The sequence below is a fragment of the Ciconia boyciana genome, chromosome 1 (genome assembly GCF_034638445.1).
Source record: "Ciconia boyciana chromosome 1, ASM3463844v1, whole genome shotgun sequence".
Classification (NCBI taxonomy): domain Eukaryota; kingdom Metazoa; phylum Chordata; class Aves; order Ciconiiformes; family Ciconiidae; genus Ciconia; species Ciconia boyciana.
Genome location: NC_132934.1, coordinates 18,416,183 through 18,442,159, shown reverse-complemented (window position 1 = coordinate 18,442,159; position 25,977 = coordinate 18,416,183).

Sequence of the window (25,977 nt, the reverse complement as noted above, 5' to 3'; positions counted from 1 at the left end):
GCACATTTATCTTATCTAGTTGCGTTTCCTATCATCTAGACTATTTCCGCAAATTTCATGAGGACTGTATATTTTTACTCTAGGTCAAGATATTAATTTAAGCTTTCTAAAGTATGTTCCCCTACTGAAAATGTAAAATAAAAAAGAGAACTACACAAATTCTAAAACCACTTATTCTCACTATCTTTTAGATAATCCACTATCTTGCAAAGAATAAGTACCAAAAGCTAAATCTAATCTTCAGAAGTATGTGCTCAGTTTTACAGCCCTTCCAAAACACCAAAGCAACTGAAGATTGAATAATATACTTAAACAAAAAATAATATTCTGGAAACTGATTGCTTAAGAGCAAGTTTTGGCTAGCATTGTTTTTAATCCTTTATAAATTTCTAAAAGGAATGGAAGATGAAGCATGTATTGAAGATTTAAATAATTAAGATACAGATAGACTAAGGGACTGGATTACTAACCACTGGTGGTTGAAACATCCAAGTTAAAGTAATCCCTGCAGCCACGCACAGTTGTCCCTGACCCTGGAGTTACTGAAGTTACTGAAGTTTCCACTAGTAAAATGTCCCAAGCACCTGTGAGAGTCTGAAAGAGTTAATGTCTCAAACGTTGGGGCAACTTGAGGCGCTATTTGCACGGCGACGGCAGGTCGGCGAGCACAGGGTGGGGCAGAGCGGGAGCGGGACGTGCGGAGCGCGGCGGGGGATGCGGCGTTCCGGGTTCTGCCGGACCTGACCACGTACGGCCAGAGGTCACACAGGGTTCATCTGAGGAAGGGGCTTGCCACCGCCCGAGAGACCCCTCGCGACCACCCCCCCCTCCCCCGGCGCCTGCGCAGAAGATTGAGAACTTTCTAGAACAAGAACCATGTAAGTCCTGAAGGGGCGTACCTGGAGCCGGCGATTAGCCTATAAAAGGCTCACCCACCCACTCCCCCCCGAGGAAGCGCGTGCGCCCACCAGCGGGGGCTTGCTACGTCTGTCATCGTCATCGTCATCGTCATCGTCATCGTCATCGTCATCGTCATCGTCATCGTCATCGTCATCATGGGATCCAAGGGTGGTGATACTTTTTCTTTCTCTTTCCTCCTCTCTTTTCCTTTCCTTTTCTTGCTTCTCTCTTCCTCTGCCCTTTCCAATATGTATGCAAGTTTGGGAAAAATTGTGACGGGTTGCCAGGAAAATAGCTCCATTGCCAAACCGCTTTTGTTGGTTTGTTAAGCTCGCCAGTTCGTTAAGTTTGTCCGTTTGTGGAATTCGCCAGTTAATAAAGTTGCTGGCCAGACTGTTCCTCTGGGTCATTGTCATGACTCTACCGACCACGCGGCTCTGCCGAGCAGAGATCGGCTTTTGTCGGTACATGAACAGTCGGGGAATCAAAAAGATTCACCCCTCTTGCAACCCACCGAGTGGGATGAGACAGCACCTGGTGGTTTTCTACATCAGGAATTTAGACGTCCGACTTAAGCATCTGATTCCAGGAAGATAAGGACCGACTTCAGTATTGCAAGAGTCTGCGTTGGCTCCCTCCAGGGTTGGGTCCCAAGCGGCAGAAAGAGTGGCTGTGGCTGTGAGCTTCTTTAAAGGTTTCTTAAAATTATATTGAGAGCTTGGGCACAGAGCTCACAGCTGAGTTAGGCGTGATAAGGGCCTGAAAGTCTCTTTTGTGGAGTTTTTGGACATGCTCCAAATGCACGTACCTTCGGTAAGGCTCACAAGTTTAAAGCTGAACTGATGCTGAGAAATACGTGGGCCCAGGGCCTGCAACAATCTTTTGGAAAGAGCTGTGGATGTTCAATCAAATAGCAGCGGTGGCCCAGCCCGCCTGCCCAGCTGCAGATTGCAAGGCAAGCTGAAGAAGCTTGTTAAGAAATGCTTCAAGCAAAATTAAACAGAGAAAATCATTGTAAGGAGAAAAGGGGAACACTTCAAACGCAGCCTAAAATGATTATTCTGCAAATAAGTGCTGCCTTCAATCTCAGTAAAAATACCTGTTTGCATAAAGCCAGATGCTGAAAAGAGCATTGTATACTTTAGCGTGTAAAGCGAGGGGAGAGACACCTTTGGAGTCATGTACCAGAGATGCACAGCACAGCCTGGGAGGAAACTCCTTCCCTGCGCCGTTTCCCAGGCACTGTCCTCACGAAAGCCTTCCTCTGCAGCTTCAGGCGACAGCTCAGCCTCACCGGGACTAGTTGCGGAGAGAAGGGTGCTCAGTCTGCCCCTGGGATCTTTCTCTTGCCCTCATCCCCAGGCTGCTGCCAGGGCTTGCAGCAGCTCTGCCAGCCTCATGCAGCAGCCACCGTCACAGCCACAGCAGAGCAATCGTGCAGGCACAGGAGCCCCTGCCTGACACCCCTCCCCAGCCACGGTTACCTTCCTCAGCACCCAATTTCAGCAACAAAAATGGGAACTCAGTTGTTCACAATACAGAGCAGTTTAGGGAATACTTTGCCAAGCTTCTCTGAAAACAAAACCTGGCTGAAATAATGATGGAAATGCAGAGCACCCAGCCTGTATGACTAATTCCTTTTTCCCTTACAGCCACTTTCATTTCTCAGTTCAGGGTGCAGCAGGACTTGAAAACAGACAGGGGTCCTCTGGAGGGAGCAAGGCTTTGGGTTTTGCAGCATCTTTGAACACGGTGTTATCTCCAGCTGCTCCCTGCTGTCTCCTCTGCAAACCCAGGCGCGGAGGAGGCAATGGTCCTTCCCCGGCATGCAGGCGATGCTACCATGGGCTGCTGCAGGGCTGGCACCCCCCAGACCTGGGCTCCATCACCCCGTCCAGTCCCATGCAAAGGAAGGGGGCCCAGGCTTGGCAGCCTTCCCCACAGGGGTGCGGTGCTTCACCCCTGCCATCACAAAGTGGCTCGCTCTTCTCCTGAGTACTGCCCACCACGGGAAGAGTTTCAGCACATACTTACCACTCTTTTATGAGACTGTGATTGCATTGATGGTCTATTTCCTCTCCTTGGATGGTTTTGTTTGCAAAACTGCCAGGAACGGAGGCAGTTCATTAGGAGTTGCCGAATCCTGTAGCCTGCTAGGGGTGAGGCTGCCACAGCTCCATGTTCCCAGCTCCGTCCTGAAGGGACCAGGAGGTCCACGCTACCTATTGGGGACCCATGGGGCTCCAGGGGCCATTTACACCAGACCTCCTGGTCCCTCCAGCAGCCAACTCTCAGACCCTCTGGACTCTCCAGTGCCCATCCCAGACGGGGGGACCTGTTTCCCTGACTGGGCTACTGGGGCTCCCCCTCCTGCCTTCCCTTGTGCCCCCATGTCCTTTCATGCATGTGTGGAGATGGGCTTTTATTTCCATAATTTAAAAACTTGAGTTAGTATCTGCACTTTGTGCTGAAATGAGAATTTTGACTATGGAAACTATAATATTGGTGCATATTTAAATTTTACTGGTATTCATGTGATCAGTAAAAATATCTACCTTTTAGGAATTCATATTTCCACACTGTAGTCATAACTTGCTTCAGATGGGCTGAGATTTACCAGAAAAGATTAAGGAAAAGATCATGCTGTTTCTACAGCTGTTGCCTTATGTCTCTGTTTTCTCCGATGCTTGGCCATGTATCCTCCAAATTAGAAAGAGCTTCTCTTTTAGAGCAATTGAAAGTCTTGGGAGTGAGATATATAAACACACCGTGCACCTAGTTTTATATTTGAGAATTTCCAGATGATTCTTCTATTTCCATTTAGTAGGTCACTTACAAAGAAGAGAACATAAATTATTCATGGAAGACAACAGGTCGTCTTTTTTTTTTTTAAGTCATCCCCACTGGGCTCTGATCAGTGGAGTTACACCAGAGATGAACTGTACCACAAGCAGCTTTTTTTACAGTCTACTTTTTTACAGTCTACTAGTGAAAATGCATAAGTAAAATGTTAACCAAATTATTTCAGAACATAACCTAGTGTTCAGTGGTTGTTCTAGCTCACCACTGCAAGGCCAGAATCAACTTTCAGGCTCTTATCTTTCTTGCCAGTCTGAAAGTATATGTACTTCTACAACACAGAGGAAAAAAATAATGTTCACGTATTCACAGGAGAGATTTTGTGTCATCAAATGTTATCTGTTCATGCTGGCATATGCTATTGTTCTTAGATAATCATACCTTCAAATTGTATCAGTAAAAGCATTACCATGATTATTGGGGAAACATTTTTTGGAGCTAAAAACCCACTCTGAAATACAAAACTACCTACTGCAGCTCTCAACTTACTGAACTCAATGGGACTTAACATAGCTCCAGTAAAGCCAGCAACAAAATTTCTGGCAAATTCAGGGGAAAAGGGATCTGTCCCTTTGATATTACACACCTTCTTTTTCTTCTCATCTATATAGTTGAAAATACTGAGTTTGTTTCCAGTTATCTTTTATTAAGCTTACATAATAAATTGGGCTTTTTAATTACTGAAATAGAAATATGAAAAGCAATTTGAAACACAGAATTATTCTTTCTGCCAACAGAGGTGGAAGATAATTACTACCAGAGTAAGGTATTATTTGTAAAAGACACCAGGAGAGAAGGAGCTTTTCAGAGACACAAGTGGCAATTACACAGTAACCTCTCCAGGAATCTCCATGGCCACTGAACGCTATTAATGCTTGTGTGAAAAATCCCCTTGTTAAGGTATTTCAGCATCTCTTCTTAGCACTAAGATAGGTTATAACCTATTTTGCAAAATAAAATACTAGAACAACACTGGCAATCCTGCATATGCAACAGTTGACATCCACGGGTTTGTGAAAGTCTAATGACTAAAAAAACCCACCACTGCTGTTGCCAGGTGAGCAGTGAAGGAAGCATGCCTGTAGACAAGTTTTAGTTGACTTGTTACGCGACTTCTTCTATAGACTTTATTGTGTGCAGAAGCAGATAACTGTACTTATACTAAGTGGGCTTAGAGTCATGTCTTACACTACTGCCTTTGGTGGAAGAAGATGATACCAGCAATGGGAAGTGGCAGTAAAAAACACCTTTCTGTAGACACAGACTTCAGATGCTACTCAGTGGGAAGCCATGTGTGGTTCAGAAGTGCAGGGATATATTAGATTACAAGAGTTAGTGCAGGCTAAGTAATGAAAAACATGCAGAAGCACATTCTGCAGTTATGAATCATTTTTCTATCACAACTATCTTTTTTATTAGCTACAGTACTAATTGAGTTTCTTTGCAGTTACTTCAGTTCATCTCATTATTAGCAGAAAATATATTAAATTGTGAATCAGAGCCTGTGGTGATCTCATGGAGGTAGGTTCATAATGAAGGACTAAAAGTGCCCATTTCTGCAGCTATCTTTCATGGAGCCGCAGAGAGAATTTACTGGGCTCTCGCTAGAGATCTTCAGCTTCTGAAGCTGACAGGTAAATGTTTACATGCCATAGGGAAATTGGGAAGGGTGGGAAGAAATCTGATGTATAGGAACCAGTGATTTTTCCCATACTGCCATGAGCTTTATAGACCCTTCTTAGGTGCGAGCTAGTGGACTCCAGGCAGAAGCAGAGCCACAGCCCACTCAGCTGCCTTTCGTGACTTAAAGCTGGTTGCGTTCTCTGCCTGCAGGGCTTATAAGCAGAGTTCCATGGAAACCAGAAGTCACCCCACAAAGATGGCTTAGATCCTGAGCAAAGTGGGAATAAGAGATTAGCATCAGTTTTTCTTTTCCATGTAGCACAGGGGAATAGTTGTGCATGAATTCTGAGCAAAACTTTCTCTGAATTATGTTTTTTTCCACATGAAAACCAGTTTGGCGAATATGCCTTGTTCCATGTCACGCAGCGAATTGATCAGTTTGCAAAGAACAACAAATCAGTTGCATCAAAGTTCTGTAATAATGACCTGCAATCTTTTTTTCTTTTTACTGTAAAATATTTTGTACGCATTTGTATATATTTGGTTATTATATTTCTAATTTTAAAAGGTTATCGGGAAGCGCTGTTAGTAATTGACTTTGGAGCTAGAAAGTGGGAGGAGACGTGAAATGTTAACACTGGAGTATCCCCTGCTATCTGGAAGGACTTCACATGCAGTGAGCTGTAATGTTTGTCACGCCTGATCTCTAGCCTCAAGTTTGCCTGCTTGCAGGTCTGTCCATTGTGGACACAGCCAGGGTGTTCACAAGCTTGGTTTATGCAGGTGCAGAGGAAAAGGGATTATAAGCTCCAGTAGCACAAAGTGGTGAAGGGACCGAAGACAGCGACTTAGAGCTGTAAAATGTTGTTAGTGCCACCAGGTGGGCTGAACCGCAGGGCTGCCAGGGAGAGTCTGGGCACTAAGAGTTTTGTAAGCAGCAGGGGAGCAAGAGACTGGTAATGGGTTAGTTCAGGAACATGATAGTCTCTATAGCTGAAGCAAACAGCCAGAATCAATGAATAAAATGTATTCAGAAGAGGAGGAGAAAGCCCATGTGTTTGCCTGTAAGCCTTTGATCTTTTACCTGTGTTTTTCTTCCTGCAGACCCATATGTTCTGTGTTTTGTCATATGTTCTTAGACCTCAAAGTCACAACAGACGTTACCTCTTTCAGTCTGTGAAATTTCACCTAACATCCATTTGCACAGAGCAAGAACTGCTTTGGGCTAAAACTGTGTCTTCTAGGTAAGTATTAGGAGCAGAACCATCCACCACTCTCTTTGATAGTTTGCTGTAAGAGGTAATTCCACTGTTGAAGATCTGAGCTCTGTTTCCTGTCTGACCTTCTCCAGCTGTGGTTCAAGGCAGTGGTTGCTCACCATCTTCCTGTGCTACTCGAGAGACCTCTTAGGTACCAAATGTATTTTTCCTGGGAGGTACTTACACACTGTGAGAAAGTCATGTCTCTGTCGTTTCTGATAAAGCTAACCATAGCAGTCTCTTTAAACTTGATATTATTAGGCCTGTTCTCCAGCCTCTAATCATATTTGAAGTTCTTTTCAGCAGCCATTTCAATTTTTCAGTGTTTGTTGTTTGTTCAGCGTTTGCCCTAGGACTATTCATATGTATTTGATGAATTTACAGAGAGAAAACTCCTTCTCAGCTTCCATTCTGCTAGGTTAAAGAAGCTGAGTTCCCATCTTCTAAAGCAGACTTTCCACTTCTCCATCCTACTAGCCTTTTCCTGCCCCCAATCAACATGGAAATCCTCTTTCTCAAACAGGAGTGACTAGAAATACACACACACATTTTATTAATCATCTTTCCCCCATGACAATGATTTTTCTTACGGCTGTCTCAGAAGTCTCTGGAGTCTTTTTCAGGAGCTGTTACATACTAACATTTGTGCCTCTGGGCCACGGAATTTTTTCCCAGTCTGAACTTTATAGTGTTCCCTCTGTCTTTGGCAGTAAATAAGTTCTGGAATATTCAACGAATGTCTTTTTCAGTCATTCCCTTGTTGTCCATATCTGCTACCTGGTATCCAGTGATAACCAGCAATCCAAGCATGCTGCCTGTGCCAGCAAGCCCTGCTGGCACTTCAGACAGATGTGCTCAAGAATGAATGGGACAGAACAGGGGTCTGCAGGGACTTCAGAAATCCCGTTTCAGTTGTCTATTGTAGCTAAATAGAAACACATCCCTACTTCCAAAAGAATACCTGATAGTCATATTTATTCTCTCAGAAACCATAAACTAATTCTTGCTGTTTAGCTCTGGTTATTCACTGAAAGAGGGATCATTTGCTCAAGGACTGAAAACCTTGAGTCACCTCAGAAGTCTAAAGATCTGGGCCTCATGCTCCTCACAGACACAAAGAAACCTCTTTCTTAGGAATCAGCAATGGCACCTAATAGCCAAAAAGACTGAAAAATACACAGGAAGTTTATTCCCTGCAGTAGCTTTTTTCCAGCCTTCTGCATTTGAAGGTGGTCAACTTGTTATTCAGGGAATTAGTGCCGTGGGATGTGGCTGTTGGATAGTCTAGGTCATTTTGAAATGTGTTTGTCACCAATAGTGGCACACTCACGCATCCGTGGTGCAAAGTTGAGATCATTTACTGTGACTTCCCAGAGTGCACACATTAAGCAATCAATTTGGCTTTTGGCCTCCCTGCGTTTAATTGACTGGTAGCTACTTACCCAAACAATAAGAGCATCAGCCATCAAAATGATTGCTGAGTTCAACTGTATTTCATTGGAGTGAAATTGAAAGTCCTGCCAAAGAAAGGGGAGAGACAAGAAGATCTTGTTTTACCTTTTCTGTTGACTGTCCTCTTCTAAACAAAGAGAATAAAATATAATTAATAAATCCATTTTTTCAAGTGAACAACTCTGTAAGTATTAACAGTAAACTAACATGTTCTAAAGGACTGTCAGAAGAAAAAAATCTTATTAAAGAAACAGAAAGATGACATCTTATATGACTCAAAGTCTCAGACTCCTGTTGCAAATTAATGCCCAAGAGTCACGCTCAGCAAGTAAAAGGGTACACGCCTGCACCTGTATTTTCAAATATCCTATAGTATGACTTTGAAAGAACTCCTGCTTTGTAACATCTAGACTCAGTGCAAGACCAGCCACTGAGATCAATACAGACACTCAGAACCCTGCAATACTGATAGGCCATTACAGCAATTCTAAAATCAATGGAGTATTTAACAAGGTGCTAATGCAACTCCATTGAGACCAAGATAGTAAGCCTGTCACAACATGCTTGTGACAGATTTTTGCAGAAGTATTTTCAATTTCTGTGTATTTCTGAGAAAAGGATACTCCTGATAACTGATAAACAGCAGTTGTCTTTGTGTATGGCATCTGAAATAACAACCTTCCCCCACCCCCACCCCAGCCTGCCCCCACTATGCAGCTGACATGGTGTTGTGCTAATGCTGTTCTGCTAGAACCAGCCCAACTGCTAAGCCAGTCCTATCTAGCAGTGGTTCAGCAAGGCAGCTCACTACCTACACCCAGCATCCAAAGTTGTTGTTCTAGGACACTGACAGGAGATGTACCATAGCTAAAGAAAGCAATGCTCAGAGCAACCTCTTCAGCTGCAGCCAATTATTTAAACTCCCATAGAGCAAGCTATATAGGATATTCCTCAAAGGTCACTTCTAACCTAATGTAAGCCAGTAAACTACCCACTCTTAACATCTAGTACAGAGAGTAGATGTCATGGCAGCAATACTAATGGAAAATTCTTTACCCGCATGGAAACGTGACCGGCAACTGCTGTTTTTTGATCCCAAAGTGAGAAAAGGGATGAGGGAACTGGAATGACATTGCTGTAATCAATCGCCTCGGTCATCCAGTCTCAGGCACTGACTAGATGCCAGTTCTCTACCCCAAAGGCAGTATAAGAAGTTCCCATTCTGTCCATCCTCCCCCACTAATTTTCTGCACCCATCAGTTGTGCAAGTATCTGTTGGGAAAATATTCTAAACTGGACCAGTAAAATGGCTGTGTTTAAAAACAAAAACAACCACAAAAAACCCCTCCACAATAACTAGCACTCGAAAATGATTAACCTTGATCCTATTGCACAAGTGGTTTAGATCATGGTCAACAGGCAATTTCATTAGGGAGACTGAGGGTGCCCTAAACTGCAGGCTGGGTGTGAAAAGTCTTGCACCCCAAGAGAAAATCTGTATGGAAATATACCCTGAAAAAGCATGTGATGATCATCTTCCTAGCCTGCAGAGCTCTCGCTTCTGGAGGGCTCAGAAATCTGTCCTCTCTTCCATCCAGGTCAGCTACTATAAGAAGCTGTTGGAGGATGCCACTACAGTACAAATTAAGATGCCAGCAGTATAGTGATGGACTGGGGAAACCTTTGGTTCACATGCAGAAAAAGCAGGATCTTTAAGTTGCCTAACCTATGGAAACTGTTGCTCCAAAGTTTTTCCATGATGTGGCGTTTGTATGCAGGAATTAGAGACTGCAGAGAGAAAAGCGAGACGAATTTTAAAAAAAGCAAAATTAGGAAGTCACTCAAAAAGGTAGATGCAGCTTTCAATGGTTACTTCATACTTTTTATCTCACGAACTGACAGTAAAGCAGCCAGGTAAAAGGATAAAGCACTTGGGCTCCATAATATCCCCCTTCCAATCAATATCTGAAGCTGTGGAATTGCACACAGCTCACCAAGAGGGAGAAGATTTTCTTTTTCACTCATCTGTCTTGCTTTCCTCCTTTCTTTTCCCCCTGATCCTAGTCACTTTTATCTGTTCCCTGCGTTCTGCCAGCTTTCATTTGAGATGTTTTAAATTCACTAATCCAGTAATTTAAAAACTTTTTTTAGGGTTTAGTCTTCTCCTGGGTACATTTAATTGGATCACAGGTTGGTCTGGTGAATGCTAGATCCAGCACAAAGTAAGCAGTGCATAGCTAGGAACCACAGAAACCAATTTGTTTGGCTCATGATGCTGCATGAAGCTGTACACTGGGTACCTAAGCTCAGGCTCTTTTCAGGTGATAGTCTCAAGCTATTTTCAATGGGATATGATGCTGCAGTCAGTAGTCATTCAAGGTAATATTGAATTGTGGTCAAATTCTTTGGGTCTTGATTTCAAGAATCTGGAATTATCTACTGCCTGGGAATAATTAGAGACACTTCTGAAAAACAAGCTTTTTTTGCCTGGCTGCTAGTATTAAATATTAGCATATTCTTAAAGCTTGGCATAAAGTATTTATTTAAGACTGTTTTTAATAAAACATATCCATCTGCAATTATAAATCAAATAGCTTTATAATTGAAAGCCATGCTTGGCCTTTTTTATCCTGTGAAGGGTTGCGTGAAATTGGAGCCTTGGTGTGGGGTTTTTTTTTACATAATTGAACCTTCTCACAAATGACTTCTTCATACCACTTAATTAAAATATATAAAAGCTTTTTATTTAAAGAGCACAAATTCATCAAAACTAATAACAGCCCAAATTGTCACTGAATTGTTGCATCTGTGTTTCCTTGTCACCTAGTTAGAGGCCTGGAAAGTAATGCAGAGGTGTAGATGACATTTCATTCTTCTTCACTGGTCTCACTACAGAATCCCAGCACTCCTCCACCTATTCTCCTCGAGGACAGCAGAAACAGAAATTCCTTTGGAGCATTCGTGCCATTTGCAGGTCATTGATAACACCTTTCTACTGAACTATTGTTTCACCTGCTCTTCACCATTAAAAGTGTTCATGCCTACATTAATACCCCCCTTCTCTTCTCCAGAGCCCTAAGAATCACCTGTCAAAGGCATTTCTATTCAAATGGAAGAATACATAATCCTATTCCTTGAACAACACGTTAGTTTAAGTTATCTTAATCTCTCCTATCATAGTACTACTTAATTTCAGAACAAATGCATTTTTATTCTGTCGTAGTCTCCAGCCTTCTCATATTTTGTCTGCATCATAGCATGGTGCAGTAAGTCTGTGACAAAACAGGAATTAATTTTTTGTGGCTGCAGGACAAATTGTGTGTTTTGTAGGCTGCAGTAATTGGGTGATCCTACTGGGGCACCCTCATTGTCACTGCAGGAGTTGAAGTGGCAGGTGTTTAGGTGTGATGCAGATTCATCCTCTCATGCCTGTACTGCCTAACAGCATGAAGGCAAATCCAAAGCTTCCAAAAGCCTGTAAAACTCTGATAATCCTGCTAAGATTTACTGCAACTGTTCAAGAAAGAGATATGAGCAAGTCCTGAGATTAGATAAAAAAGAAACATTTTTTTTTTAAAGATAAGCAAGCCCCTTTGGAAGGAAGGAAGTCTGTAACTCACCTTAAGTACTATCCAAGGAGAAACTAATTACTTTCAGATGCAGGGTCAAGTTTTATGTGGAGCCATCTTGACCTCTAATCAGTTTGGCTATGAATAAACATATGTGCTCCGAGGAACCGTGGAGTGAAGATAAAATATAATCACAAACACATCTAGTCCAACTCTCTTGGAGGTCTGTGGAAAGGCTGCCATTGATTTTGATGGGATTTGGATGTAATTCTGTCAATAAGCACAGGTGCTTTTATTCAGGACATTTCGGTTCTCTCAGTGTCAGAACAAATGCAGCCCACATTATCATCACAAGAAACCAGAAAAGCACGGTACTTCTGAAAATTAAGCTAGCAAATCTTTTAGAAAGAAGATGTGTTACATCCAAATGAGTCCTTTACTGGTGATGAACACCAGTTCAAGTGCTAGCTTAAATGGGAAAAGGGTTTTCAGCACAGCTAGAAAAAGCAGACAGAGATTTTGTGAAGCTGGACGTTGCTACTTTTGTCTTTCCGTGAGTGGCAGTTTGTTTAACATACGAATTCTGGGGCACTCATTGATGACAGCCATCACTAACCAGTGGATCTGCTTCCTAAAGCGGAGGGAATAAAAATACATAATTCCAGTTTGTAATGGTCAGTGCATTAACAAAAGAGTTCACTATTTCAGTGATTTCTATAACTACCAACATAATGTCACAAATAGCTCTTTCTCAGACACATCAGCTATAAAACTGAATTCATTTCACAGTGCTGAGATCCATGGGCTAAGTTCTTCCTGGTGCGTGACAAACAGGTTCATAGAAAAATTTAAATCATACTTCTGGTTGCTAGAAGAAAAGAAGATGGAAAAGAAGAAAAGAAAAAAGAAAATATCATTTTCCATTACTTGAAGTATTTGAATTTCAACTTCTGACTGGACCAGAAGTTACAGGGAAGTTGTAGGGCCTTTAGGGCAAGGCTAGAAGCATCTATTTAAAGCAGATCAAGTAAGAGAGTCATACTGATTCACTCTGACCATAACATCATTGGACAGTAGATCAATGTTTGAGCATAACTTTGGCACTTCATATAGCTTGTTGATAACTTTCTGTTACAAAAAATTTGTGTCAGAAGACATTTGGAAAATAAAAGTAAAATTCCTTGTGGAAACAAGTCAATATCAATGACTCTTTCCACTGAGCAGAAGCAAGGAACCCCTAGACCCTTGTCAGTCAGACTGAATTCTACTGGAATATTTGTGATTTTCAGCCAGCTTATCCTCAGCCCCCAGCAGGATGGACTCCTTGGGGCTGGACCCCAGCCATCAGTCCCTACACACCATTTGAAGCACGCAACCTGGGGAGGCAGGAATGATGGGGATCCCTTGGCCAAGCAGCCCGGGTGTCAGGTCTCACCTGGGCCACCCAGGACAGTCTGTCAGCTCAGTGTGATGCCAGTTCCTAGTGGCACTGACATCCTTTGTTCCTTCATTCTTCCTGCTTTCCCATTGCATGCCAGATGCCTTTCCTGACTAGTGTTGGCCACTGAAGGACCGTTTTCTCTCTCGGACCTCTGCGCTTCACTGGTGGAAATAAGTGTGGGGGTTCAGGTTGGCTGAGGAGGAGCCTGCTCTTATGTCCTTAGGATCACCACCCAAAAATGATGGAGCCCTGCAGTTTTGCCATTTACTCTGAAACTGCTCTTAGGAAAGGGTAGGAAAGGCCAAAAGCAAATCCGTATATCAAATTCAAGCAGAGCAACTCCGCTGTCTGTGGAAACAGCTGGACAGAAATGAAGGGAAGTGAAGCATGCCTCACACGTGGCTGCTTCGTCGGCAGGGTCGGGCTGAGACGTTGCCAGCCACTCCCAGCCCTTCTGCTGAGGACACTTGCATCCAACCTCCGTTTGTACTCTTGGAAGAGGATGGGGATTTAGGGAGTCCTGGTTTCTTTTACAACTCAGCTCCACCTTTGGGTGTAACTCAAATTCAGAACTCTCCCTGATTTATTGTTTATTACCACAAGCAGAAATATCTTGACCTCCCTTAGACAAAATCATTCCTTGTTACAACCACTTTGAACAGGTAAAGCTTAGTGCCACTCTCAGCTGGCCGTTGCTGACCAGAAGCAACCATGGCTGGCTAAGCCTTAATGAAGTGTTAACTTATCATAAGGACTTTTCCAGGGATGTTACGCAAAGGCAGGAATAAACTTTTTCACATGTAAACTTCAAGCTCTAGATATACATCCCACTTGTTAATCATATTTAATAGGATGTCACAACCAGACTGATACATGCAGTTTATTACTAATGGTCAGTTTAGGTAGGATGGTAACCACCTCTGAGATGACAATGGATTTGGGGATCCTCATATTACCCTCTATGCTACAAGCTTGACTTTAAAGGTTGCCTTTGAAGACAATCAAGTGGAGCTTTTGTTAGTAACTGGGAATACTTTGATTTGAAACCCACATGCTTTCACATTGCTGGAATGAAACATTGCAATATTTCAGTGGCACATTTTCAACCTTTTCCCTTGAGGTTTTTTTGCTCCAGTTCTGAATACAATTTTTCAAAATATCAAAAAATGATAGCAGGATGGCAGTTAAATTTCCTGAACTCTGAAAGCAGACACTCAAAGGTTGAGTTTTCTCGGAAGCACCTTTCAAACCACACACGGGTGTAAGTGATGCAGCTAACTCAAGACATGGAAGATAGCAAATCTGTAGCCAAGCTGTCTGAAGTAGTTAAGAGAAGAAAAACTTTCAGTCATCCACACTGGGAAATTACAGTGTTTGTTTTTCACAAGGTACAGAGACACCTGCATTATTTGTTACTGAAAAATGATATTTACAGTCTGTTTAGGTGAAATAATGTACTTTAATTCAGGAAATTTAGAAGAGCTGAAGAATTACTTTTTAAATAGCATTCTCTGTTTCCTGAAAGTTTTTACTGCAGAGCCTAAGACACCGAAGTAAATGTCTGTCTCCAGAGCCTGAAAGCTACAGTGGCAGTGCTGACATACGAAATAGTGAATAATACAATGAAAGTACTCTGCTCTTCTCCTAATATGAGCTTGGAGATGTCGGTGCTGGTACTCTTCAGAATAATAACATTGTGCATTATTAAAGACAAGATCTCAACAGCTGCTTAATGTTAACATAAGACCCCTGAACATATTCTGAGAGGCTCCATGTCAGTCCAATATAGGCACTGCAATTTTAACTTACACTATAATTACCACCTTCTCTTACACTTTGAGAGTTTATTTCCTGTTTTGTCAGGCAATCATTAATCTCTTTTCTTTAAAAAAAAAAAAAAAATTGAATGTTCAGAAATAACTCCTAAAAGCTACCCATGGTTCTCCATATCCTTATTTAAAGAAAAAGAAAGTTATTTTAGAGTCAGCTGAATCTCTGTCCCTTTCCTAGAGCCTTGGCATTCATGCCCTGTCTTCCCTTTTCCTTGAGTAGAATTCACTGTTCCTGTTTTCCAAGACCGAGCAATACTGGCAGCAGCTGTGAGTAGATTCGTAAAGAGCCTCATGCAGGATGTGAGTTTAAATTCTAGCTGTTCACATGCTGTGTGCTAGCATATGTTATAAGCAACTATAAATTGTGTACAGATGTGTGCTGGAATTCCAGTGTAGCCCAGCTAACAACACTGAATAACATCTCGTATGCTTTGTAATTATACATAATGAATGTGCTGTCATATAACAGAGTCCATGTTTGTGGCAGGATTTATCCACTGGCTTTGGAAGCAAGGAGTAAGAATTATGGTGTGAGTTTTTAAACAAGATTTTTAATACAAGATACGCAAGCCAAAGAGAGGAGACTGATTTCTGGGGAACATTTTACATAAGAGGCTCTGCTTAAATGAGTACACAAGCTAGGACTTGAAAAAGATTCGTTTAGAACACGTTTTGAAAGTCTAAAGACAAAAACATTTACAAATAAGTAAAAAGAGAAAGTATGCAAACATTGTCCTAGTTGGGAAAGCAAAGTGCCAACAAACAGCAAATAGAGGGAAGCACAGTAAAGGAAATGGAGGGAGGAGGCAGAGAAAGGCCACTCTGAAGACCAGGAGGAGCAGGGCTGAGGGGAGATAAGCATCCTTAAAGTACTTTGTAAATAATCTCTGCTGTCCTCTTGTGCAAAACTGATGATTTTAATCAAGTGAAGATTAGTATGTTGCTCTCTGTAAATCAGAGTTTGAAGAATAAATGCTGGGAATATTGACCACCTTTGCTGTCTGCTGCATGGAGAGGGCAGACCCTCATTGCCCACGTATGGGCTGTGCCCTTTCCATGGGTCCAACAGAACAGCAGCACTGCTTTTCTTCTCTTCTGACCAGTGGCAAACACCAAGCAGATAAAGACAGCCTGCCTAGAAGAAATAACACTTTTCTTTAAGCTGTGTGAACAAAGCAGTAGAGGAAAAAGCAAGGAAAAGGCCTGAACACACTCTCAAAATGTGAGCATACGTTAGCTAGCAGCTGGCAGAAGATCAGAATTCTGTGGCCTCTCCCACTCAAAGCCCTCAGAAGAGGGCTCTCGGCATGTGTTTTAAGCTAATCTAAATCAAGGTTGCTCTGGTCCCACTATCCTGCCCATTTCCAGCTTTTTACGCCCTTCTCCTCTGTGACTTTAGCACAGGCACTCATTTGATTGCATAGTGAAATGGTTCAGAGAGCTAGAAAAACTGAAAACTTACCATGAAATAAAATAATTAGCTTTCAGCCAGGTCAGTTCCCTGAACGGGATCCGCGTAGAGTCAGAGAGATGCTAGGGCTAATACAAGAAAGGGGACGGAGGTGTGCAGCCTTGGTCCACAGGGAAAGTGCAGGTTACAGTTACCTATGCCTAGATTGCCTTAAGCTGCCATGGAAGTACACCTCGATGCCTCTCAGCAGATGTCACAAGCTGCTTTGCCACCCCCTAGATACACGTTTGCCCCTTTTGGGTAACAGAGAGGGAGACCTTTTTTTATAAACTGAGATGTTTTGTGTTTCCTCTTCACCAGGTTACCGTCCTGAGCAACAGAGGACTTGTAGGTTTAATGAGAGTACTCTCCAGTAGACAGTAGCAGCAAATCATTAGTGAACAGCATCAGCTCTGACAGAGCCACAGATTTCAAGATTCATCCTGCGTTTGAAGGTGATTTGCTACATCAAAGCTGAGAAAATATATTAATAAGAGAAAGGAAAAAAATTCCACTACAGTTTGATTATATCTTGCATTTTTGTTATTCAGCTTACCTTTTGGTATAGGTCCTCTTTCTGCTTGTATTACACATTCCGGTGCATTTCTCCATACACAGTATTTGCATCATTTGGCAGAGAACATGAAAACCTAAATGATGATCAGACTTCCCAGACTGTACTGGAAAGGGTCTGTTAACAGAAAACACATGCAATTAAATCACATCATATTAAATCAGCAACATTCTTAACTTTGAAGCATGGCATCTTATTATTTATTGACCGTTTACTCTTGACTCCTTGGACTCCTCATATCTCACGAGCCTGATTAACTACATATCTGATGGTTACGTTTTCTTCTCTCTTAACATCCTTGGCTTAATTTGCGCAGGTCATTTTGCTTGACCCACTTTGTCCAAACTTGTGATGCTGCTCAGTACCCTCAGATTCTACCTTACAGCGTTGATATAGCTTAACACTGGCTGGTCTCCAGCCTTTCTCTGCCGCAAACAAAAAAACTGAATACTCCCATCCCTTATCTAGGAGGGACAGCTGCAGCTGTACTTCCTAGCTCAATTTTAACTGTATATTTGTGAAAGATTAAGTGCTATATACAAATTCAAAGTGAATCTTTTGAAAAAATATCTATGGAAAACATGTAAAAGCACAGAAGAACTAACAGCTTTTGAGCTGTGGCTCAAAAATCCCAGGTAACATTAGCTTGTCTGCCTACAGACTGTACCAGTCAAAGAACAACATAGTTTTGTGCTATTTTATTGTCCCACTGCCTTTTTTTTGCATTGGATGCTATACTGTTTCTTTAAGACTTCTCATAAGGCAGGCTATATTTGACCACGTTATGTAGCAATGTTTCCTGATTTGCTGGAAGAACTGGTCTGAATTACATGACGTTATGCCATATAATGATGGCAAGAGGTAGCAAACTCTGCTACCACTTAAGCAGTTTCTAGGCCAGGATAAACTGTAGCAGAGGAAGAGGACTCAGTGACAAGTTATGACTGGAGGGATTTTTGTAAGGGATGATCTTTCATCTGAGTGTCTTAAACTTCACCTTAATAGAGTGTCGTTGTGTTGGGCAATTGAGGAGTTCAGCGGCAATGTGCAGGAATTCACAAAGAGCCTGTCATCAGCTTTCAGACCGGAGTCATTATGGTAGACCTAGTACCAAGTACACAGTATGCAAGGTAACTTGGTAAGACAGTAAAATATGAAGGTAGTGTATCATACATACAGAATAACCCTGGCCTCAACAACAACAACAAATCAGCTACTGTTACTGGTTCTAGCCATTTTAACATTTTTAAAAGAAAAACAACATAAGAGGAGTTGCTCATCTCAAAGGATATGTGTTGCTACACCAAAGCACGACTAACTACATTGTTAGGACTTCAGCTGTAAGACTTAACATGCTCCAATGCGTTCCCAACTGGCATTCCCTACTTAACAGATAAGGAATGAGTTTGGTGATTAAATTATTTCCATCAAATGCTCTCCTCTTTCAGCTATGCTGGTTGTCCTTTTGTTGTTTTATTGACCTCCATTTTCCAGGCCATTGCATTTCCAAACAGCAGTCTTCAGAAGCATTATCCCATTAATGAAACAATTAGTTTGCAGATTTTAACACATCTGGGGCCTTACTGGTATCTGGTTGCATTTCTTCCTGTGTCAGTTTGTTTCAGGAGGTTTTGTGTGCCTTTGCTGCCATTTTAATTGATTGCTGTGGTTTATTAGGAGAAGCGCTGCAACAGTTGCTAGGAGTAATGCCCAAGTACTAGACCACATTGTGCTGATATGCAATAATGCAGCTCCAGAGCTCCCCGGATTTCAGAGGCTGAGAGGGAACTGCTTGGACATTTTTGCTGTGGGAGGTGATTGTCTTGCCTAAGAACAAGTGAGTTCAAACTCAAAAAGTGACATAAGCACCATAGTTGAACTTTTAGGGGTCGGTCATGTCTCTGTAAGGACTCTGGCATGGCCTCCCCACTGCAGCAGGGAGAGAGTGTTGCCTTGTGCAAAAAATGTGGCAGGAGCATGACTTTGCTTTTCTCCTTCATGACACTATTGGCCAATATCTGTCTTTGTAACCAAGAAACTTTAATTTTGATTCATCCCTACACTATGCACGTGCTCTTTTTGTCTCCTTCCGTTTCAATATTGAACCAAGTTGCAGAGACGAAATCTGGCCCTGTGGTATTACTCAAGGTGAACAGCTGAAGGATTCAGATAGTCAGTCTCTGAATGAGCTTGCAGAGGCTAAGTAGCTAGATTAGGAGAGTACAGGTGGGAAAGCGATAAATCCCACGATCAGAGGCATTTACAACAAGCTATGAGACTCTGCTTTGTGCTGTTTGTTGCTTTAGGCTGGGATTTTTAAATCCCAGTCTTTGTTGTTTTCCCAGCTTTGTTTGCTCAAGGCAAAGTGATTGTTGAATACCTCACACAGAGGCCCCTAATTCTGACTGGGACATCCAGTAATATATAACTTAAATGAGACACACTACTAGTATGCAGAATTATGTCATTCTGGTCTTACGGCTGCTGGTATTTAACTAATTTTACCATATGGTTGATGTTTTCAGTATGCTATTTTCCTATACAGAGTTTCAGCCCATATGCCACAGCATAGCGTGATGTACACTAAAGGCCACATTTTGCCAGATTTTCTCCCCTGCAGTTGTTTCCTGACCAGTCCCCAAGCAGCAACAGAGACAACACACTGGATTTTCCTGGTTCTGAAAACAGCATCATGGCAGGTTAAGCAGATTTCTTTTGACTCACGCTGATACTGAAGGAAAGCGAGTAATTTCTGAAGACTGGCTTGTAATGTAACTATCCCTATATGGCATAAGCTTTTGGACTGCTGTTATTTTTACTATTCTTATGTTATAGCTAGAGACTTGATTGCTAAAGTCTTCTTTTGTATGCTCAGAAATAAAAGGTTACTGCTCAGGAGCTGATTGCTTAGAGTGCGGCTTCTGGCTCTTTGCAATTGTAGGATAGATGCGCCCTCCCGTGTCCCAGCTCTGAAGTGTTTTTACAGCCACAGTATTTGGAGACCAGAGACACCTCTCTAGAGATTTGGAGATTTTTTTTTTTTTTTTTTAACAAAATTTTGTCAAGTAGCAACTCTGCCAAAACTCTCTTTCAATCATCCAGAATTTATTGATAAAATTTTTGATTTGGAAGAAATGGAGAAGCTTAGACTTGCAAAACAGCAATAAAAATAGCAGGGCTGGCTCCCCCCACCTGGCTTTTCTGTTTATGCAGTGAACCCAAGTCAGAAGAAACAAATAAGTACATTCTCCAAGAGTTTTTGCTACTCCCAGGGATGGTCTGATAAGATTTTGTACATCCACCTTTCATAAAAGCAGTAAAATTCCTGTCAAATAGAGCAGGGTAAAGAAAGAAACATGTCAAGGTAACAGTCACTTTCCATAAACTTCTTTGAAGGAGTGTAGCACCAGATGTACATTTTAATTTCAGGGAACCATTAGAGTTTAGCTAGAACCACTGAGAAATCTTTTATTGTTTACATACTTTGATTTCAACACCATCATCCCTGTATCAATTCACCACAAAACATTAAATCAAAATAGTGGCCATCAGCATCTGTGTCCAACAATGTAAATTACTGCATTTTTCAAGAGTCTGTGTTTCTTCCTGAAATATTAGAGCCTACAGTAGTAGGCACACAATAGTAGGCCTACGGTAGTAGGCTCTGACAATAGTCAGAGCTACAATACAGGAGTCTCTAACTGACCAAAGAGAGTGTCTTTGTTGACAAGGAAAAGCTCCTGGAGATAATTCTAGTTCAAATGGCAGAAGAGTTACGCCAGCTATTTCTTTATATTTTCCCTCAGAAATGGCATGGAGGGGGAGGTATCCCTATTGCCCATTTGCATGTAGCTGACTAGTCCGTCTCAGCTCTTTGCAGTCTCTTCCCCAGAGTGACTGGGAGCAGGACATAGGTTAGAGGCTGTGAACTGTCTCTGTCTTTGTCTCTTCATTGGTCCCTGGATGCAACCTAAAGAGATCAGCTGAGTAATGTAGGCAGCAAGCTAGCTGTTTAAAATTGGGTACTGTGAATAATACCTTTTTGGGTGACAACAGAGATGCCTCAAAATATGCTTTGCCTTCCCTCTTTCTTTGTATTGCTATCCAAGGCAGTACAAATGATGCTAGTATCTTTATTTGGGTTAGAGATGTATTGGACTGCTTTCCTTTCAATGGATTATCCAGTCAGATTAATTTTTTGCCTTTTCGTCTTTTCCTTTTTCTTCTTCTTCTTCAAAAAAGAGTAGTATTTTTGTCTTTGAATGGTTTTCAGGCTATTTCTCTTCATCTCCTATTGTAGGTTGGGAAATTCCAGATGTATTTTGTTTCCATTAATCTGCTTTGCCTAGTCACCATAAATTTCAATCTTCTTCCTCTGCTGCATTTATTCCATCAGTTGTCTTAACTGTCAGTTTCTTTAATAGTCCTTGTTCACATATGAGATTTTCATAGCTTTGAGCTACTTCATTTCTCTAGAGAGGAAATTAATTTGCACTTTAAACATAAGCAACACTTAGTCTCCATTCAGACACTGGCAGCTCTTATGCTGTGGGCTGCCTCAGATGTATCAGTATTTTAATTTTTTTACTCCAATTTGTTTCTTTCCTTTAATAAAAAAGAATCTTGGTACTGGAACCTGATTTCAGATCCTGAAATTACACTTCCTTTCACTCATGCCAACCAAGAAAGAAACGTACCAATTACTTCTGAAGTTAAAATCACTTGCTTTTCAATAAGCCAGAAGCTGATGCTGTATCACTTCCTCGTTCTGCAGCTCCTGTTAGTATGCCAGAAGAAAAAAAAAGCTTATAAAGAAGACCCTGTAAAAGTGGAGATTGAAGTTTGTGCTATTACTAAATGCTCAAATATATCTACTGTATACAATATAAAGTTACCACATAATATGACAGACTAGGAAGATGCTTTTACAGTTCTAACACTTAAGGTCCAAAATTGGATTTGACAAAAAATCCAAAAGTACACACAAACATTTCCCAGAGGTTTTTTTTCAACTGAGTTTAAAACATAGCTGGTAGCATTGATTAGTCACCAAGAGATTGTCCAAGATAGATACACATTCTCATACATGCTGGGCTTCAGGATCCCAAACCTACGCTGTTTGAAACCAAACTTCAATTCAGTGTAGCTGTATTAATCCATTCCGTATAGATACCGGCTAGGTACCTTGGACGAGTTCCATGGTACATTACCAATTACAGTGCCTGTTCCCTCTAACTATCATTTTCCTCCAACCATTTCTGGTATCTCCTAAGTTAGATGAAAGTTGGGCTTGTCCTGCCTGTCAGAAAGGAGTCTTAACAGGATTTACATGAAGAGGAGCTCAGAGTAGTCTAATGAACTGAAAGCAATAATTCAGAATGAAAAGATGCATCTTCACAATATTCCTGCTCAATAAAACTTGATGTAGTTTCCCCTAGCTCTATGTGATAATTTGAAATTGAGAGAGTACCACTGCTGTCTTTCTTACAGAAACTTTCTACGTCAATACTTCACAAGAAAGTTGTATAAAATACAGTCAATATATGCAAGTAGCAAGACAAAAGATTAATGTTATTAATTTAGTTGAGGAACAGTGATTTAAAGTGAGCTAGTTGGGCTCTTTGAAACAGAGATGGGTCTAGCCAACTAAAGAGAGGACGACATGGAGACTTGGCATTTCTGAAGCCTTATGTTCCAAAGTTTGCCTTTTCTCTCAACAAGGAAAAACAACACAACCCCATTCATAAAGACGAATGCAAGGTTTAAAAAGCTTTGAGAACTAGTCTAACTTCTGATATGCAAACACTGTATGTCACCTCCTATCAGATGCAAGTACTTTTCAGATAGCTGGTGGACTCATGCTAAACTTAAGCAACAGCCTCCAATTTTTCAATTGCTAATACTGTTGCTTGATATTGGTATTCTTCAAAAAACAGTTTAGTTTCACAACAATGAAGTTATTCTGTTTACCCTGTGGATTGATAATATGTCACTGGTGGGTTACTAATTGGGGGTAGGGGTGTTTTTTTTTTAAAGAACATGTTCAGTCAGAACACAATAAGGCCATTTTCTTGCTGACATACTGTTTCTGTCTTCCAGAGAAATATGCAGGTATATGAAGTGAACACAGTTTCACACTAGTTTGTGGTTTGGGAATCTGGTCAGCTAAGCAGGACCTCCTCTGGACATTTCTCAAGTCCTCACTCCACACTTGATATCTATAAAGTCAGAAATCACCCTCCCGGGCTTCCCCGTAGTGTTCAGCAGTTTGGCCCAGGACACCGACAAATGCACGGTCCATTCTGTGAGGTAAGATTTTTATCTTCCTTACTGTCTGGAAAACAGATTATATACTTTGGATGCTACTTAAATAGGAAGAGTAAACCCTACCATTACTATTACTTTTGGTTAGACAGAATGGGAAATTGTATCCTATACATTTTACTTAGCAGCCTGTAATATTTATTTACATAACAAGTGGTAGGAAGAAGATCCCAGTGCAAAGATCCCATTTTAAAATGAAGTAATTTGTCAACATTTCTATTTCCACTCATTTCAATTTGCATGCAAGGATACTAAGTTTTATCTCTGGCTGTGCTACAGGGCTATAGTTTATTCACAGCAGGAAAGATAGCAAATATAAACAGCAAGCTAATGGGCTGAACCGCTATCTAGCTGGAGCTAAAGCATAGCTAAGTAAGGTTGATGTTGCAGTACAGTAGCTGCAACAAACAAGTCAATGTGTCCTTCAGATTATAGCTTATTTGGGCCATGTGAACATAAAATTTGAACTTCAAGTGTGCATTTAAAAAATGCATCTGAGAGAATTTATGATTCTTTCTAGTGTGTGTACAGAAATGCTGTTTCAAATTAAAATTACTAGCAGCCACTTCAAAATATGAAAATGACAATGCTGACATCTAGCTATGGGCTTGTCCCCCAGACTCCTTTAGTGCCAGTAGAGAGACAGAGAAAATTTGCGGGTGCCACTCACTTGGCTCGGTTCAGAGGTCTGCGCAGAGGCAGGGGCGATGGCACCTGGAAGGACCTGTTCCTCTCCATCGACTACAAAAGGATGGGCCAAACTCAGATGTAGATGTCTACATTTCTGACGTACTGTAAAACTGGGGAGATAATAACTTGTATAAATATAACAAAGTGACTACTTAACCAACACTAACTCATGTTGTCCACAGACATCCCCCTGTCAGGCTAGTTATTTTGTGCTTACTACTTTCCTTAGGGAGTGCCTCTTCGATTTGGGTATCCTTTGCTGGCTACAATTGCTTTTAACTTGAATTGATCTGACAGCATATTCAATATTATTTTCAGAGCATTTCCATAATTAATACAAGTTTCCACAAATGAACAGGTGTCCTTGGATGGGGAAAGATGGACTTCTTTCTTCTTATTCTTTTGTGGATAACAGAAATAGTATTAGCCAGCATGATTTGAGTTATCACAACTTTTACAACACAGAGGATGACTGCACATTCAACAACAGGCTGGCCCTTATCATCGAAACATTCATATAAAATTGCTTGAATAGCCTCTGTATTGAGAATGTAACGGCTGGTTCACCTGAACGTGAAGATGTCTGCCCCCCAGTATTTTGATGACAGCGAGGGAGAGAAATGTACTCCTTTTTCAAACTTACATAAAATTTTCCACTGCTGCAATAATGGTAAAATATCTGGGAAAAAATATAACAACAAAACCTTTTCTTTACTGATATGCCAACTTTATTCATTCCTGCATGCAAAAGCTGAATTATTTATTTGCATGAGATAATATATTCTATGAGGTTGCAGCAAATACTCATTGATGTCTTAGGATAAATTTTTACTTGATCAGGTAGGTATAGGACTAAATTTTTTTCTCCAGATATATAGCCTATAGAATAATAGAATGATAGAATCATTTAGGTTGGAAAAGACCTTTAAGATCATCAAGTCGAACCGTTAACCTAACACTGCCCAGTCCACACTAAACCACGTCCCTAAGCACCACATCTACACACCTTTTAAATACCTCCAGGGATGGTGACTCCACCACTTCCCTGGGCAGCCTGTTCCAGTGCTTGGCAACCCTGTTAGTGAAGAAATTTTTCCTAATATCCAATCTAAACCTCCCCTGGTGCAACTTGAGGCCATTTCCTCTCATCCTATCACTTGTTACTTGGGAGAAGAGACCAACACCCACCTCGCTACAACCTCCTTTCAGGTAGTTGTAGAGAGCGATAAGGTCTCCCCTCAGCCTCCTTTTCTCCAGGCTAAACAACCCCAGTTCCCTCAGCCGCTCCTCATAAGACTTGTGCTCTAGACCCTTCACCAGCTTCGTTGCCCTTCTCTGGACACGCTCCAGCACCTCAATGTCTCTCTTGTAGTGAGGGGCCCAAAACGGAACACAGGATTCAAGGTGCGGCCTCACCAGTGCCGAGTACAGGGGCACGATCACTTCCCTAGTCCTGCTGGCTACACTATTTGATACAAGCCAGAATTGTGTTGGCTTTCTTGGCCACCTGGGCACACTGCTGGCTCATATTCAGGCGGCTGTCAACCAACACCCCCAGGTCCTTTTCTGCCTGGCAGCTTTCCAACCACTCTTCCCCCAGCCTGTAGCGTTGCATGGGGTTGCTGTGGCCCAAGTGCAGGACCTTGCACTTAGCCTTGTTGAACCCCATACAGTTGACCTCGGCCTATCAATCCAGCCTGTCCAGATCCCTCTGCAGAGCCTTCCTACCCTCAAGCAGATCAACACTCCCGCACAACTTGGTGTCGTCTGCAAACTTACTGAGGGTGCACTCGATCCCTTCATCCAGATCATTGATAAAGGTATTAAACAGAACTGGCCCCAATACTGAGCCCTGGGGAACACTGCTTGTGACCAGCCACCAACTGGATTTAACTCCATTCACCACATCTCTTTGGGTCCGACCATTCAGCCAGTTTTCTACCCAGCGAAGAGTACGCCTGTCCAAGCCATGAGCAGCCAGTTTCTCTAGGAGAATGCTATTGT